At 45.0% G+C, this 19,134-nt stretch overlaps 1 long non-coding RNA gene across 1 annotated transcript in view; it reads left to right on the top strand.

Annotated features, from left to right (window-relative positions):
- Positions 1–13,133: 13,133 nt before the first annotated feature.
- The window catches only part of LOC130362957 (uncharacterized), a 124,099-nt gene continuing 118,098 nt past the window's right edge, over positions 13,134–19,134 (top strand). The window contains exon 1 of the long non-coding RNA XR_008891653.1: positions 13,134–13,242. This is a non-coding gene — a long non-coding RNA (uncharacterized LOC130362957). The remainder of the gene's footprint in view (positions 13,243–19,134) is intronic.

Here is a 19,134-nt window from a genome sequence, read left to right as displayed (position 1 = left end):
AATATTACACTGTATTACAACTTATCATCATGGCCTTAAAGGGGTACCGAAGTCTTAGACACTTTTCCCCTATCCGCAGGATAGGGGATAAGTGTCCGGCCGCTGGGACCCCCCGTGATCTCGCTTGATGACCCGGCATTGCCACAGCTAATTCACGTGTTGTCGGCCTCACTGAGGTCCACAACACGCCCCCTCCATTCAGCTCTATGGAAGAGGTGGGGATGCACGAACGCTGCATCTCCGTCTCACCCACAGAGATGCATGGAGGGGGTGTGTTGGTCACAGCATCATGCTGCGCCCGACACACCTCCTGCTTGAGAGAGCCGTGGCAGGACCGGGGCACTGTACAGGAGATCACGGGGGGTAAGGGATAGGTGCTGAAGATAGGCGATAAGTGTCTAGGGCTGCAAATCTCTTTAACCCCTTAAGAACAATTGACGTAAATGTACGTCATGGTGCCATGGTACTTAATGCACCATGACATACATTTACGCTCTGCCATGACCACGAGCACCGGACCAGTGCTCATATCATGCGCGGCAGGTCCCGGCTGCGATTGTGCGGATGTCCTCCATTAACCCTCAGATGCCGTGATCAATACAGATCACGGCATCTGTGGCAGTGCGGTACTTTGAATGGATGATCGGATCGCTGAGGCGAGGATCCAGTCATCCAGCATGGCAGCCGTAGGTCCCCTCACCTGGCTCCGGCCGTCTCCGTGGGTCTTCTGCTCTGGTCTGAGATCGAGCTTAAGAACGCGGCCATTTTTTGCAATTCTGACCACTGTCACTTTAAACATTAAAGTGAAGGAGAAAATTCACAATCTTCATTTTTTACACTCGCATGTTCTTGTAGACCCAATTTTTTGAATTTTTGCAAGGGGTACAAAGGAGAAAATGTTTACTTGTATTTGAAACCCAATTTCTCTTGAGTAAGCACATACCTCATATGTCCATGTAAAGTGTTCGGCGGGTGCAGTAGAGGGCTCAGAAGGGAAGGAGCGACAAATGGTTTTTGGGGGGCATGTCACCTTTAGGAAGCCCCTATGGTGCCAGGACAGCAAAAAAAAACACATGGCATACCATTTTGGAAACTAGACCCCTCAGTGAACATAACAAGGGGTAAAGTGAACCTTAATACCCCACAGGTGATTCACGACTTTTGCATATGTAAAATTGCATATGTAAAAAAAAAAATTTTATTTTTCCTAAAATGCTTGGTTTCCCAAAAGTTTTACATTTTTAAAAAGGGTAATAGCAGAAAATACCCCCTAAAATTTGAAGCCCAAATTCTCCCGATTCAGAAAACACCCCATATGGGGGTGAAAAGTGCTCTGCTGGCGCACTACAGGTCTCAGAAGAGAAGGACTCACATTTGGCTTTTTGAAAGCAAATTTTGCTCTGGGGGCATGCCGCATTTAGGAAGCCCCTATGGTGCCAGAACAGCAAAAAAAAAACAAACACATGGCATACTATTTTGGAAACTAGACCCCTCGGGGAATGTAACAAGGGGTAAAGTGAACCTTAATACCCCACAGGGGTTTCACGACTTTTGCATATGTAAACAAAAAATAATTTTTTTTTCCTAAAATGCTTGTTTTCCCAAAAAAATTACATTTTTAAAAAGGGTAATAGCAGAAAATACCCCTCAAAATTTGAAGCCCAATTTCTCCCGATTCAGAAAACACCCCATATGGGGGTGAAAAGTGCTCTGCTGGCACACTACAGGTCTCGGAAGAGAAGGAGTCACATTTGACTTTTTGAAAGCAAATTTTGCTCTGGGGGCATGCCGCATTTAGGAAGCCCCTATGGTGCCAGGACAGCAAAAAAAAAAAAACACATGGCATACCATTTTGGAAACTAGACCCCTCGGGGAACGTAACAAGGGGTTAACTGAACCTTTATACCCCACAGGTGTTTCACGACTTTTGCATATGTAAAAAAAAAAATGCTTCTTTCCCCAAAAATTTTACATTTTTAAAAAGGGTAAAAGCAGAAAATAGCCCCCAAATTTTGTAACACAATTTCTCCCTAGTACGGCGATACCACATATGTGGCCCTAAACTGTTGCCTTGAAATACGACAGGGCTCCAAAGTGAGAGCGCCATGCGCATTTGAGGCCTAAATTAGGGATTGCATAGTGGTGGACATAGGGGTATTCTACGCCAGTGATTCCCAAACAGGGTGCCTCCAGCTGTTGTAAAACTCCCAGTATGCCTGGACAGTCAGTGGCTGTCTGGTAATACTGGGAGTAGTTGTTTTGCAACAGCTGGAGGCTCCGTTTTGGAAACAGTGACCTAACTCAGTGTTTCACAAACAGTGTGCCTCCAGCTGTTGCAAAACTACAACTCCCAGTATGTACGGTGCATGCTGGGAGTTGTAGTTTCCAACAGCTGGAGGCACACCGGTCGTGAAACACTGAGTAAGGTAAAAAAAAAACTCAGTGTTTCACAACCGGTGTGCCTTCAGCTGTTGCAAAACTACAACTCTCAGTAGTCACCGACAGCCAACAGGCATGCTGGGAGTTGTAGTTATGCAACCAGCAGATGCACCACTACAACTCCCAGCATGCACTTTAGCTGTTTGTGCAAGCTGGGAGTTGTAGTTATACAACAGCTGAAGGTACACTTTTCCATAGAAAAAATGTGCCTCCAGCTGTTGCAAAACTATAAGTCCCAGCATGCCCATAAGGGAATGCTGGGAGTTTTGGTGGTCTGCCTCCTGCTGTTGCATAACTACAGCTCCCAGCATGCCCTTTTTGCATGCTGGGAGCTGTTGCTAAGCAACAGCAGGAGGCTGTCAATCACCTTCAACTGCTGCTCCCCAGGTCAGTCCCTCGCCGCCGCTCCTGGGGCCCCGATCCCAACAGCTCCTGGGGTCCCCAGCTCCCGGGGTCCACGTTCCGTACCCGCTCACGTGCTCCGGAAGAGGGGCGGAGCGGGTTGCGGGAGTGACACAGTAAACGGGCCGACGAATCAGTGCAATCGTCCAGTGCCACCTCACCCCTGCTGGCTATGGCTGTTCGGGGGCCGTCAGAGACGGCCCCGATCAGCCGGTAATTCCGGGTCACCGGGTCACTGGAGACCCGATTGACCCGGAATCCGCCGCAGATCGCTGGGCTGAATTGTCCAGTGATCTGCGGCCATCGCCGACATGGGGGGTCATCATGACCCCCCTGGGCGATATGCCGCGATGCCTGCTGAACGATTTCAGCAGGCATCGGGCACCGGCTCCCCTCCGGCTAGCGGCGGGGGGCCGGGATTTCCTTAAGGACTTGGAAAATGGGCCGTTTGACTACGTCCTGCGTCCTTAAGGGGTTAAAGTGTAAAAAATAAAGTTTTAAAATGTCTAGCAGGTTTTTGGGAGCACCCCTAGTGTCTCTGGGGTCCCTTACCCTAGCTATCTCACTACACCCAACAGGCGGATCCTGAGCCTCCACTATCTGGGAGCTGGGGTACATGTCTGCGGCAGTGCCTCTACCCAGTGGAGCACCCGGGGTAAGGATGTGGGGTCCCACTGGGAACATACTTGGTACAATGAGACTGACACAGCCTAATGTGAACTAACTTTATATAGTAAGTAGCAAATGAACAACATACATGATAATACAATAGTGTAACACAGATAGGAACGCAATGTGGATTTTCCTCAACCACCCACTAGCACACCTGTGGCGCACTCCCTTATCTTCGCCCTAATGGCCGTTGGTGCACATAGGAGTGTTGGGGCCCTTATAAGTCCTGCTCCGCAGCGTCCCTGAAGCAGCCTGCGCTGTGTAATATCCACCACTGGACCTCAGAGTCTTTACATTGAGTAAGGAGACAGATGCCCTGTAGTAGAACAGGGAAGAGGCTTTAGCTTAGCTTCACAACACCATTTACTAGGTCAGTCCAGCAGCAGTCTCCTCTCACTGTATTCACCAGACTCTCACAGCTAGAAGCACGTCTTTTCTCTGGCTGAGCTTGTGGTTGTCTGAGCAAATCCTCAGGGCCCAGGACCTGTGTGATGTCACAATCATGTGACCGAAGTCTCCACCAATCAGCATCATCTCTCATGAAATGGCTGCTAATCATGTGATCACAGCTCCAGTCTTTATTAACAGCATACTAGTTCATTTGTGGTCTCCAACCTCCATCTACTGGGCATTTCAGATAATGCAGCCAACTCCACAGGGGTTACATGCTCCCCCTTGAAAAATACTTGCCTTCCACTGGCAAGTCCTAGCCAGGAGGCTAACAAAAAAAAACAAGATATAGCATATATACATCCTACATACAGTACAACTAGCACAGTAGCATCCTAGCTAGCTATTGATCTAGGGCAAAGAGTGACTAACATTTACCACTTCAGCTAGTGGTCATTTTAGATGCTGCCTGTGTCAGTGGGGTATAACTGAGATCTCCTATATTATCATAAACTAGGGCCCTAGGGGGTTGCCGCACTCTGGTGCTGTGTCCCAGTTCTCGCTGTGGGAGAGGGTCTTAGAACCGCAAATGTGGAACTTCGGCTCCTGCCCTCGAACTAGAGTCTCTAAGGAGAGTTCCAGGCACAAAGCAGGGACTCTCTGGGTTCAACCTTGGAGAACTTCGTGACCCAGGAGGGGTTCCAGGACTTTGTGAAACCACAGGAGTTAAAGGAGGCAATTGCTGTGTTTCCTCAGCAAGAGATGACCACCACTGATCCTCTGTACTGGGAGTTTCCATAGTCTCCTCTGCCCCATTTACAGCACTCTCTATTATGTTTTCCCCCAGTCCTTCACTACTCTCTTCCTCTTCATCAGCATACACAACTGGAAGCAAATGATTTCTATGCCAAGCTTTTATTCGGCCTGGAGGGCCCTTGATGTTGTACACTGGCAGTCCTTCCAGTTTAGACACAACTTCAAACAGGGTATCTTTCCATCTGTCAGACAGTTTGTGTTTTCCAGACACTCCTAAATTCCAGAGAAGAACTTTATCTCCTGCTCGAATCTCCCCATGTCTCACCTTAGCATCTTCCAATGTCTCACCTTCTTTTGTTCCGTTCTACCATTTTTGCTGCAGCTTGGGTGGCCAACTCATAGGCCCGATGAAGGTTTTGTTTGAGGTTGAATCTGTCCCATCAGGAGACACTCCCAACCGGACATCTATTGGTAATCAGGCTTCTCTTCCGAACATTAGGAAATAGGATGAAAACCCTGTAGATTCATGCCTTGTACAGTTGTATGCGTGGACCATGGCTTCTGCATAGTTACTCCAAGATCGCTTCTCAACTTTGGCTACAGTCACAGCCTTTTGATCTTTCATGGGGAAAGCTTTAGCATATCTTGTAAAGTGATCTGTTACCACCAGCACATTCCCAATCCCCGCTGTATCGTTTTCAGTGCAGAGATAGTCCATGCACACAAGATCCAGGGGTCCTGTACTTTCATATGACCCATAGGGGCAGCTCTCACCGGCAGGGTCTTCCTCTGGATATACCTTCTGCAGGTCTTTACATATTGCTCAACATGTTCCTTCATTCGAGGCCAATAGAACCGATCTTGTACTAGGCCATAGGTCTTGTCCACCCCGAGATGCCCATGTTGATCATGGAGGGCTATCAGGACCATGCCCCGGTATCTGTGTGGTAGTACCAATTGTTTTCTGCCAGGGTGATCATGATACTTCACAACCCTATAGAGGACTCCATCTTCCAGGCATAGTTGGCTCTATTCTCTTCGGTATAACTCTCTCTTACTCACAGGAAGAGAAGTCAGCAATTTAGGATTCTAAGTCTTCATCGCCCTGAGAACTGTCCCAATATACCAGTCCTGTGCTTTTCTTCTTGTCTTGTCTTCTGTGGTTATGCTGGACCACTGTTGAAGCATGACTGGATCATGGAACACCTCGGGCACTGCTTCTGGGGAGTGACTAATAGAGTCTATCCCTCTTAGCTCAGCAAATTCCTCTTGACTCTCAGCCACTACATACGTTTGACAAAAGGCTCCCACCCCCAGTCCAGGGATCTCTTACCATTCCTCTTCTTCTTGGTGAGGAGGGTGTCCAGGTCTGCGGGACAGGGCATCCGCACTAACATTCTTAGGGCCGGGCTTGTATTTCAGGCTGAAACTGTAGTTTGACAAGGCATCCAGCTTGGCTGTAGTCTGAATGTAGGTGAATGGATTATCAGTCCTTACTTCAAATGTTGCTCCAAACAAATCGTCATGCAGCTTATCCACGATGGCCCACTTGAGTGCCAGAAATTCCAACTTATAGACTGGATAGTTCTTCTCAGCACCCGAAAGACTTCTACTTATGTAAGCCACTGGTCTTAATCCTTCTGGATAACTTTGGTGCAATACAACCCCTAGGCCTTCCATACTGGCATCCACATGGAGGATATATGGTTTCTCAGGGTATGCATACGCCATGACAGGAGCTTTTGTAAGTCTCTTCTTCGATGTCAGAAAAGCCTCTTCACATCCTGAAGTACATTTCTCCCCAAAGGGATTTTTAAGACATGGTGCCTTCGCACCCCCTACGTCAGAGGTAATCTTCAGCAGGTCATGTAACTCTCGAGCAATCTTCGAGTAGTCTTTCACAAACCTTCTATAGTAACCACAGAAACCAAGGAAGGACTGCAATTCGCTGATTTTATTGGGTCTTGGCCAATTCAACTCTGCTTAAATCTTAGCTGGGTCTGTGGCTACTCCTTCAGCAGAGACTATGTGCCCTATGTAAGTGACAGAGTTCTGGGCAAACTGCCAATCGTCCACTGATAGCTTCAGGCCCTCTACTTGAAGTCGATCCAACACCTTCAACAACCTCTGTTCGTGCTCCTCTGGTGTCTTCCTGAACGCAATTAGGTCATCCAGATACACTAGACACTCTTTGGGATTCATATCCCCCACAGTTTTCTCCATCAGCCTCTGAAAGGTAGCAGGAGCTCCTGTGACTCCTTGTGGCATTCTGGTAAACTGTAAGAATCCCAAGGCACAGATGAAAGCTGTCTTCTCCTGATCATCCTTCTTCATGGGTACTTTGTGTTCATGGGTAACTAAAACATCTTTAATTTTCGGTAACTATGGGTGTGGTTTGCTGTCACTATGGCCTCTGAGAGCTTTTGTAGTATGTCAGATACATCACTACTTCCTGTAGACGTGCTCTTAAAAATACAGGGTTGTCTTGTTTCTGTAATTTTGGAGATGGGAAAGACTCTGTTTTAGGAGTAATCATCCCCTGTTCTCTAATAGGGTGGGCAGTTTGTTTAAGAATGGCTCCGGCCTTTCCAAAGATGGGAGTCAGGGGCTCGTGATGTCAGCAGAGAGCTCTGTGTTCCCCCAAAAAATAATTTCCTCTGTAGTACTCAGCAGCTAATAAGTACTGGAAGGATTAAGATTTTTTAATAGAAGTAATTTACAAATCTGTTTAACTTTCTGGCACCAGTTGATTTAAATAAAAAAAAGTTTTCCACCGGAGTACCCCTTTAAGGCCAAAATGGGCCTGGTCTTTAACACCTTAACGACCACGGACGTAAATGTACGTCCTGGTTTGGCGGTACTTCGCGCACCAGGACGTACATTTACGTTCTGTGTATGACCGCGAGCATCGGAGCGGTGCTCGCGTCATACACGGCAGGTTCCGGCTGCTATCAGACCCGCCGGTAATGGCCGACATCCGCGATTGCGCGGATGTACGCCATTAACCCCTCAGATGCCGTGACCCCTCAGATGCCGTGATCTGTACAGATCACGGCATCTGCGGCAATGCAGACATTAATATAGAGGATTGGATCGCCCGCAGCGATCCGATCATCTGTAATGGGGGACGGAGGTCACCTCGCCTGCCTCCATCTGTCTCCCGGCGTCTCCTGCTCTGGTCTGAGACCGAGCAGACCAGAGCAGAAGATCACCGATAATACTGATCAGTGCTATGTCCTATGCATAGCACTGAACAGTATTAGCAATCAAATGATTGCTATAGATAGTCCCCTATGGGGACATAAAAAGTGTTAAAAAAAAAAGAGTTGAAAAATGTAAAAATAAAAAGTAAAAAAAAGTGAAAAATACCCTCCCCCAATAAAAATGAAAATTGTCTGTTTTTCCCATTCCCATCATTTTTTTTTTATATAAACATATTGGGTATCACTGCGTGCGTAAATGTCCGAACTATCAAAATATAATGTTAATGATTCCATACGCTGAACGGCGTTAACGTAAAACATTTTAAAAAGTCCAAAACTGCAGCTTTTTTGTCTCATTTTATTAAAAAACAATTTATAAAAATGATATAAAAGTTTTATATATGCAAATGTGGTTTCAATAAAAAGTACAGATGATGGCGCAAAAAATACCGCCTTATATAAGGAAAAATTAAAAAGTTATAGGTGGTCAAAATAGGGCGATTTTAGATTACTGGTTTTGTACAAAAAAGTTTTAGATTTTTTTTAAGCAGTGCAAAAATATAAAAATTCACAGAAGGGGTATAACAATTTAAAACTTAACGTTTAATGTGCAGTATAAAACCACAAGACGCCACTGACAATACAACAACAGATATTTGTCACAAAACAATGACCCAGAGACCAAGAAAGCTGGTATAGCAGTCCAAGCCTGTGTCAAGGATTGGCCAGAGTAAAGTGGTCAGGGGATAGGGGTATAGTAGAAACGTCCAGGGAGGGTAGGGATGGTAACCCTGAAAAACCCTGATGAGGAGATGTAGTGCCGCTACCCCTGCTCGCTCAGGGAACTGTCGGGGCACTCGTCCTTAAAAGGATGACCCCTGCCCCGGTCTACCCCTTTGTCAGCCCCTACACTTAAGAAAACAAATTAACCTGCCCAACGCGTTTCCCCCAAGTCGATGGGTTCATCAGGGGCTAGAAGGCACAGTGTAGTCAATCTTATACAGTAAAAATCAAGGCAAAAAAACATATAAAACGATTAGAAGCCACGGCCAATAAAGTGCATCATAATCAATAAAGTGCACAAAACATAATAAATCCATCGCCATTACATCTACCGTTCATAGATAACCCATCATTACACAATATATTGACTGGGAAAGCGATGTGCTAAGAACCCAGGGCAGAGCCCTGCTCCTGGGTATGGACTCACGGATACCACAATGGTGGTCAGCGAGAGGCTGGCATCTGCAGTGGCGGTATGCCCAGCTATGGCATCTGTTATCCGCTGCTGGAAGCAGTGACAACGGGGCCTATTTAAAGCACTTACCTAGGTCAGACGCTACCACGGAGCTTTTTTGTCTCATTTTATTAAAAAACTATTTATAAAAATGATATAAAAGTTTTATATACATAAATGTGGTTTCAATAAAAAGTACAGATGACGGCGCAAAAAATTAGCCCTCATACCGCCCTATATAAGGAAAAAGGAAAAAGTTATAGGTGCTCAAAATAGGGCGATTTTTAGATTACTGATTTTGTACAAAAAGTTTTAGATTTTTTTTAAGCAGTGCAAAAATATAAAAGTATATAGCCATGGGTATAATTTTAATCGCATTGACCCACAGAATAAAGAACACATTATGTTTACTGTAAATTGTACAGTGCAAAAACGAAACCCTCCAAAATGCGCTAAATTGTGGTTTTCATTTAAATTTCCTCCCTAAAAAAATATTTTTTGGGTTCGCCGTACATTTTATGGTAAAATGAGAGGTTTCATTACAAAGTACAATTGGTCCCGCAAAAAACAAGCCCTTATATGGGTCTGTAGATGGAAATATAAAAGAGTTATGGATTTTAGAAGGCGAGGAGGAAAAAACGAAAATGCAAAAATAAAATTGGCCTGGTCCTTAAGGTGAAAATGGGCTTGGTCCTTAAGAGGTTAAGGGGTTAAAGACTAAAGATAAAAGGATCTTGGAATATCCTTTTAATCTCACAAAATGTTGTTGCATTCATCGGCAACCTAAGCGAACCATTCATCCCACCGAATGATCGTACGTTCGGCCAACAGTTTCTCCTCATACACATGCACGCTCAGTTTGACCACGTGGGTGTCTTCAATGGGGAGAGTGGGAATAAGCTGCTGCCAGACTCTTTTGGTTGCGGTGTATTTCCCCGAGAACAAACAGATCGGCCATCAGAAATCCAACATGCCTGACTGATCCTTCTCTTCCACAACATCTGCTGTTGGCCATAACGACCATAAATTGCATAATTATTTTCTTCTTTCTGCAAAGAGTTTGTATGTTCTCCCCATGTGTGTGTGGGTTTCCTCCAGTTTCCTCCCACACTACAAAACATAATGATAGGTGAATTTAGATTGTGAGTACTGTTGAGCAGCATAGTAGGCCATATTCGAATTCGTGATATTTTGCGAATATATGGACGAATATTCATCATATATTCGCTAAATTCGTATACTCGTAATATTCGCGTTTTATTTTCGCATATGCGGGGGGCCATACACATTACGTGGTCAGTTTGTTCCCCGAAATTGTCTGGTTCCTCCAACGTTTATCTAACATATCTGACCAGCTTCATTTTCTCTCATTTTTAACCCCTTAAGGACCCAGCCCATTTTCACCTTAAAGGGGTATTCCGGGCAAGAACATTTTATCCCCTATGCAAAGGATAGGGGATAAGATGTCTGATCGCGGGGGGCCCGCTGCTGAGACCCCCCGCGATCTCCCTGCAGCACCCGCATAGAATGCGGGTGCTGCAGGGAGATCGCAGGGGGTCTCAGCAGCGGGCCCCCCGCGATCAGACATCTTATCCCCTATCCTTTGGATAGGGGATAAAATGTTTTTGCCCGGAATACCCCTTTAAGGACCCGAGCATTTTTTTGTACATCTGACCACTGTCACTTTAAGCATTAATAACTCTGGGATGCTTTTACTTTTCATTCTGATTCCGAGATTGGTTTTTTGTGACATAATCTACTTTATGTTAGTAGTAAATTTTGGTCGATACTTGCATCATTTCTTGGTGAAAAGTTCAAAAATTTGATGAAAAATTAGAAAATTTAGCATTTTTTTTATTACTTTGAAACTCTCTGCTTATAAGGAAAATGGACATTCCAAATAAATTATATATTGATTCACATATACCATATGTCTACTTTATGCTTGCATCATAAAGTTGACACGTTTTCACTTCTGGTAGACATCAGAGGGCTTCAAAGTTCAGCAGCAATTTTCCAATTTTTCACAAAATTTTCTAATTTGGAATTTTTCAGAGACCAGTTCAGTTCTGAAGTGGATTTGAAGGGCCTTCATATTAGAAATACCCCATAAATGACCCCGTTATAAAAACTACACCCCTCAAAGTATTCGAAATGACATTCAGAAAGTGTGTTAACCCTTTAGGTGTTTCACAGGAGTAGCAGCAAAGTGAAGGAGAAAATTCAAAATCTTCATTTTTTTACACTCGCATGTTCTTGTAGACCCAGTTTTTGAATTTTTGATGGTTAAAAGGAGAGAAATCACCCTAAAATTTTGTAACCCAATTGCTCTGTGGATGCAATAGAGGGCTCAGAAGCGAAGGAGCGACATTGGGATTTTGAAGAGTGAGTTTTTCTGAAATGGTTTTTGGGGGCATGTCACATTTAAGAAGCCCCTATGGTGCCAGAGCAGCAAAAAAAAAAAAAAAAAACCACATGGCATAATATTTTGGAAACTACACCCCTCAAGAAACGTAACAAGTATACAGTGAGCCTTAACACCCCACAGGTGTTTGACAAATTTCCGCTAAAGTTGGACGTGAAAATGAAAAATTTTATTTTTTTTCACTAAAATCCTGGTGTTACCCCAAATTTTAAATTTTCACATCCAACTTTAAGAAAATTTGTCAAACACCTATGGGATGTTAAGACTCACTATACCCCTTGTTATGTTCCGTGAGGGGTGTAATTTCCAAAATGCAGTCACATTTATTGTTTTGCATTTATGTCAGAACCGCTGTAAAATCAGCCACCCCTGTGCAAATCACCAATTTAGACCTCAAATGTACATAGAGCACTCTCACTCCATGTTGTGCGTCCGCAGAGCACTTTGCGACCACATATGGGGTATTTCCATACTCGGGAGAAATTGCATTACAAATTTTGGGGGTCTTTTTTTACTTTTACTGCTTGAGAAAATTAAAAGTATGGGGCAACACCAGTATGTTAGTGTAAAAACTAAAAAAAAATTACCCTAACATGCTGGTGTAGACCCCAAATTTACCTTTTCATAAGGGTTAAAAGGAGAAAAAGCCCCCCCAAAATTTGTAACACAATTTCTCCCAAGTTCCGAAATACCCCATATGTGGCACTAAACTGTTGCCTTGAAATACGACAGGGCTCCAAAGCGAGAGAGCGCCATGTGCATTTTAGGCCTAAATTGGGGATTTGCATCCGCCACCAAAATACCCTACGGCAGTGTTTCCCAAACAGGGTGTCTCCAGCTGTTGCAAAACTCCCAGCATGCCTTGACAGTCAGTGGCTGTCCGGCAATACTGGTAGTTGTTGATTTTCAAACAGCTGGAGGCTCCATTTTAGAAACAGTGCCATACGAGATGGTTTTTTTTGGGGGGGGGGGGAGGGGGGACTGTGTAGGGGTATATGTAGTGTTTTACTTCTTTTGTGTAGTGTAGTGTTTTTAGAGTACATTCACACAGGCGAGGGTTTACAACGAGTTTCCCCTGGGAGTTTGAGCTGCGGTGGAAAATTTGCCGCAGCTCAAACTTGCAGCGGGAAACTCACTGTAAACCCCCATCCGTGTGAATGTACCCTGTACATTCACATGGAGGGGGGCAAACCTCCAGCTGTTCCAAAAGTACAACTCTCAGCATGCTCTTTGGCTGTCCATGCATGCTGGGAGTTGCATTTATGCAACAGCTGGAGTCACACTGGATGCAAAACACAGTTTGTTACTTAACTCAGTGTTTTGCAACCAGTGTGCCTTCAGCTGTTGCAAAACTACAATTCTCAGCATGCATTGACAGCCCAAGGGCATGCTGGTTGTTGCAGTTATGCAACAATTGGAGGCACACTTTTTCATAGAAAAAAGTGCCTCCAGCTCTTGCATAACTACAAGCCCCAGCATGCACAAACAGCCAAAGGGCATGCTGGAAGTTGTAACTTGGCCAGCAGCTGTTGCAAAACTACAACTCCCAGCATGCCCTTTGGCTGTGCATGCTGGGAGTAGTTGCTTAGCAACAGCAGGAGGCGAACAACTCACTTCCTGCTATATCCGGCCGTCACCACTAAGGACGCTACCGACACCACCAACTCCAGGGACCCTCCACATCGATGCCAGGGACCCCTGCCTGCCCCGATGGACAGGTAAGGGACCCCCGACTTGCCCGATCGCCGCCCGATCCCCTCCTAGCAGGCTCAGTCATTGATCGGTCATCCAGACCGTTCAATCACGTAATTGTGAGGTGGCACCCGTGCCCGTATTGAACACCACCTATCACCCTTTTTTACCGGGTCACCGTAGACTCGATTGACCTGGAATCCCTACCTGTGGGTTTGCACGGGGTGCCTGCTGAACGATTTCAGCAGGCATCCCGATCCGGTCCTCGCTCAGCGAGCGGCAGGGACCGGAATTCCCACGGGCGTACAGGTATGCCTTGGGTCCTTAAATTCCAGGGCATCAGGGCGTACCTGTATGCCCTGGGTCCTTAAGAGGTTAAAGTAAGACAGTTAAAGATGTACTCCAGTGGCAAACATTTTTTTTTTTTTTTTTTTTTAATCGTCTGGTGCCATAAAGTTAAACAGATTTGTAAATTACTTCTATTAAGGATTCTTAAGGAAGTTTTTGAATTTATTTTCTGTCTGACCACAGTGCTCTCTGCTGACATCTCTGTCTGTATCAGGAACTGTCCAGAGCAGGAACAAATCCCCATAACAAACCTCTCCTGCTCATTGCAGTTCCTGACATGGACAGAGGTGTCAGGAAAGAGCACTGTGGTCAGACAGAAAATAAATTCAAAAAGAAAAGAACTTCCTCTGGAGCATACAGCAGCTGATAAGTACTGGAAGGATTAAGAATTTTTAATAGAAGTATTTTACAAATCTGTTTAACTTTCTGCAGCCAGTGCATATGAAAACAATTGTTTTCCACCGGAGTACCCCTTTCACTTACCAATATATTTTTGGGGTTTTGTTGTGCCCAGAGGCAAAATCATCCAACCGTGGGGAGAACGTAAAAATGTTGCAGATTTTGCACGTGGAAACACTGCTGACCACTGGTATCCCCTCAATGATTCCGTCCAACCCCGAGATTTTAGATCAGTGTTTCCCAAACAGGGTGCCTCCAGCTGTTGCAAAACTACAACTTCCGGCATGCAGGGAGTTGTAGTTTTGCAACAGCTGGAGGCACCCTGGTTGGTAAAAACTGTGTTAGACAACCGAAGCAACGCAACCAAACACTCTCTAGCCAACAGACTGTTCCCGGAGATCGGAGATATCCTCCAGTATGTGAGTTCCATATGAACTTGGGCAAAAACGTGTGCAATTCCTCGTCCGTAGCGGCCTGGGCTCACACGTACATGGTGCAGGATACTGTGGCTTGCATTTCAGCTAATGTCGTGTTGCACATCATGACTCGAAATGTTCTTTCTTACAGATCATGTCCGTACGTGCTGGAGTGACAGTTAAACCAAGCAATATAATGACATGTAGCTAGCATATCGCTTAGCAACAAAACCCTTTATTTATATCACAGCAAACTTACGCATTTTCTAAGGCGCCTATATTTGTATGCAATGCCTCTATAGAGTCAGCTTTCCAAATAGCAATGAGAAAGCCAAGAAGGGGCATCCCATGAAGCCAGGGTACTGCCATCCCCTATAACTAGGATGAACGATGACCATAGAGGTTTGTTGGGAGCAGGGCTGCCATCAGAAATTTTGGGGCCCCTTACACAGCTCAGGCCTGGGCCCCCTGGACACCCCTCACAGTACCGCCAATTGCACATATCGCGTTGCGCATCCTACGACGTATAGCATGATACCAGTATCAGCATTACAAATTGGGCTGCTATCCCCATGCATTCTCCCCCTTGATCAACCTCCTGTGCCATTTCAACCACTCCCCACTGTGCTATATCATTTGCCACCCCCCGATCCTCCCCATGCCACTTTATCCCCCTCTCTGATCCCCCCTGCCACTTTATCCCCCCTCTGATCCCCCGTGCCACTTTATTCCCCCACCCCGATCCCCCCTGCCACTTTATCCCCCCTCTGATCCCCCGTGCCACTTTATTCCCCCACCCCGATCCCCCCTGCCACTTTATCCCCCCACCCCGATCCCCCCTGCCACTTAATCCCCCCTCTGATCCCCCGTGCCACTTTATCCCCCCTCTGATCCCCCGTGCCACTTTATTCCCCGCCCCCCCAATCCCCCCCCCTGCCACTTTATTCCCCCCCCCCCCCGATCCCCCCCTGGCACTTTATCCCCCCTCTGATCCCCCCCCCCCTGCCATTTTATTCAGAGATAATGGGGAAGAATTATCAGATCCTGTGCAGAGGGAAAGTGGAGCAGTTGTAGATCGCTTCTTTAATTTTTCAGATGCCTTTAAAAAAAAAAAGGAACAATCTGGTTGCTATGGGCAACTGCTCCACTTTCCCACTGCACAGGATTTGATAAATCTCCCCCATTATCTGTGAATTTCATGTGTGTTATGGCCTCTGTGCTTACTTGTGGTTTTCTCCTGATGCCTCATATACATGTTATTAATTTGGTTGGTGTTAACAAAATGACCTTTTAGCGATATGTGGACCCTTTTTTTGTTTTGTGTAGGTACTTTGTTTTGGAGTTTTACCCTTACAGTTACAGTCGCCGGCAGATCAGCCAGATATTGTGGCAGCAGTGGCGGCCGGTCACAGGGGGCTCAGTCATGATTGTGACGGCTGCGACCATGAGATTTATACCACTTGTGTATTACAGCCAGAATACTTTTCATTTTACACTTTCAGACCTATATGAGGCTTGTTGCTTTTTGTGCCACCAATTTTACTTTGTAATGGCATCAATCATGCTACCATGAAATACACAGTAAAAAAAAACGCAATTTTGCAACTTTTGGGGGCCTCCGTTTATACAAAAAGTAGTATACTTAAAATCCTCCTCTTCTGACCCCTATAACTTTAGCATTTCTCCATATACTGGGATGTGGAGGGCTCATCTTTTGCGCTTTGATCTGTAGTTTTTACTGGTACCTTTTTTGTTTTGATGCAACTTTTCGATCGCTTTTTTATTTTTATTTTTTTTATGGTATATGAAATTACAAAAAATTTGCAATTGTGGACTTTGGTATTTTTTTAACAATTATGCCATTGACCGTGTGGGATAATGAACTTTATATTAGAATAGTTTGGACATTTATTTATTGATTCTTAAATCAATAAATGTGGTGGGTGTGTTAAATGCAGTGTGTGGGAATTATATAGTGCAGTGTTTTCCAAACAATGTATCTCCAGCTGTTGCAAAACTACAACTCCCAGCATGCCCAGACAGCTGTTGGCTTTCTGGGCATACTGGGAGTTGTAGTTTTGTAACAGCTTGAGGCACACTGTTTGGAAAACACAGACATAGTAATTTGTGTGTGAGTATGTAGTATAGGTTACCTTCACATGATACACATTCCCCTATACAGGAACTTCTTCCTGGGCCTCCATTGCATAGTAGTCAGGCTCCTCCCACCCATGTGATTGATCACATGGTAATGACATCACCAAAGGTCCTCTGCCTCCCATACATGGCCCGATGTTCGGCTGTTATCCTCCATTGTGCTGCTGTCTGTAAGAGCCTTATCCAGGGAGGAGAGGACAGATGGCAGGAAGTATTTTGCAGCTGCCAGTGAAAGCAGGAGGCTGCTGCTTAAACAGCAGTATTCTGTGCTGGGGCTGCTGCAGGGGGGTGCAGCAGGGGCCCGGGCCCCCCTGAGAGACGGGGCCCCTTACTGGAGTACTGGCTGTACCCCCCTGATGGCGGCCATGGTTGGGAGACCGCGACAATTTTCATAAGATCTGCTGAGAAGTTCATGTGTACAAATTCAGGACACAGGTGTAGGAGCGGAGGGTGACCGCCGGGACCCCCTTTGAGCAAATGAACAGGGGTTCCCTGTTTCCCATAATTCAGTGTTCCCCAACCAGGGAGCGTCCAAATGTCGCAAAACTACAACTCCCAGCATGCCTGGACAGGCAAAGGTTGTCGTAGCATGCTGAGAGTTGTAGTTTTGCAACAGCTGGAGGCACCCCAGTTTGGAAACACTGCAATATCTATATGGTACAACAAGCCAGTGCTAGGGTCGCTTAGAAATGCGCCGTCTCCACAGGCCACAATGCATTTCTGGTCCAGAATCAGAATTTACACGGGAGATGTTTCCGCCGTGTAAATTCCACCGTGTGCAAGGTGCAGCAGAATCCTATTGAAAACAATGGGATTCTTTTGCAACCTTGATTAGGTTTTGTTTTTTTGTTTTGTTTTTGCTATTACTTCTGGACTAGTAAAGATGCCCATCAGTTTTTACTGTCCAAAATACGGATGAAATACTGATGGCGTACTGATGGTATCTCATCTGAAATACATCCAGTTTGCACATCTCTATTGCAGACGTATTAACATGCGCTCGTGTAAAGTCGGCCTTACATTCAGAGGCCGCCATTCCTGCTCTTAACGGAGAAATGGATGCAAATATGTTCAGTCTAGGCAATGCTCTGTGAGCTTAATACTGCATAAATCTTTCTAGTAGCTTTTTATACAATGTAACATTCTGCAATCCAGAGTGTTTAAATCACAGAGCACGGTCTACAAATGCATCCAACCATCTCTCAAGTGAGAGAGGACTAAGTATTGTGGGAGATTAGCTCTGTAGAGCCAGGCAAATAGCAGTCAGAGACAGGCACACAGAAGTAAAGTTTAAACATGGCTTTTCCTGTTTTTATTTTTCATCAAACAAAAATACATTCTTTACACTCAGGGATAAGAACACAAAATAAATTGCTGCTTGTCCAAGCCCTAACTATACATTAATCTTCTCTATCTAAACAGGTGGCTTACTACCAGCCAACAAAACCAACCAACAAAACAGTCATCAAATGTTACTCACACATTGACATGTCCCTTTTTGACTCTGCAAACCTCAGGCCTCCAACTCCAATCAGAGGTTACTCCTTGTCTTAAAGGGGAATTCCGGTGGAAAACTTTTTTATTTTTTTTAATCAACTGGTGCCAGAAAGTTAAACAGATTAGTAAATGACTTCTATTAAAAAATCTTAATCCTTCCAGGACTTATTACCTGCTGAATACTACAGAGGAAATTATTTTCTTTTTGGAACACAGAGCTCTCTGCTGACATCATGACCACAGTGCTCTCTGCTGACATCTCTGTCCATTTTAGGAACTGTCCAGAGTAGGAGAAAATCCCCATAGCAAACATATGTGGCTCTGGACAGTTTCTAAAATAACAGAGATGTCAGCAGAGAGCACTGTAGTCATGATGTCAGCAGAGAGCTCTGTGTTCCAAAAAGAAAAGAATGTTCTCTGTAGTATTCAGCAGCTAATAAGTCCTGGAAGAATTAAGATTTTATAATAGAAGTCATTTACTGATCTATTTAACATTCTGGCACCAGTTGATTTTAAAAAAATAAAAAAATTCCCCCGGAGTACCCCTTTAAAGCCCAGTAACCAGCTGTCTTCAGCAACTGTGCTGATTGTGGCCACAATGAATACATGAACTTGACAGGAAGGGAATAAAAGACACCACTACCAACCAGCCTTTAATTCCATAAAAATGCCGGCCCAAAAACAGACTTTACTAAAGTCCTTAGCATCTATGGTCTGCTAGGGATTCAACTATTTCTAAATTCCTCATTTCCTCATATCTCACCCAGCTTTCCCTGGATATGATATTGGCTTCCTGAAACCTAGTAGCTACATATGACAAGTACCTTGAGGAAATATAGCGACCCCCCAATCACTATTTCTGTGACTGTCTCACATGTATGTGGTGCCTTGTGGGTGTGAATGGTGATCGGGATGTTGCTGTGCAGGTTATAAAGGGTGCTATTAACCTTTGTCAGTCGTGACGCCAGGGTGAGGGTTAAATGCTGCATGACTTGGCCTATCGCCACCCTTCCCAAGGACGATAGGTGTTTGCAGAATAAAGTATTGTCCACAACCAGAGCTTCGCTGAAAACTTGCGTAAACTTTACTGAAGATTTTCTG

The sequence above is a fragment of the Hyla sarda genome, chromosome 3, assembly GCF_029499605.1.
Source record: "Hyla sarda isolate aHylSar1 chromosome 3, aHylSar1.hap1, whole genome shotgun sequence".
Classification (NCBI taxonomy): Eukaryota; Metazoa; Chordata; class Amphibia; order Anura; family Hylidae; genus Hyla; species Hyla sarda.
Note: the sequence above shows the minus strand (reverse complement) of the source record. Positions and strands in the feature narration are given on the sequence as shown.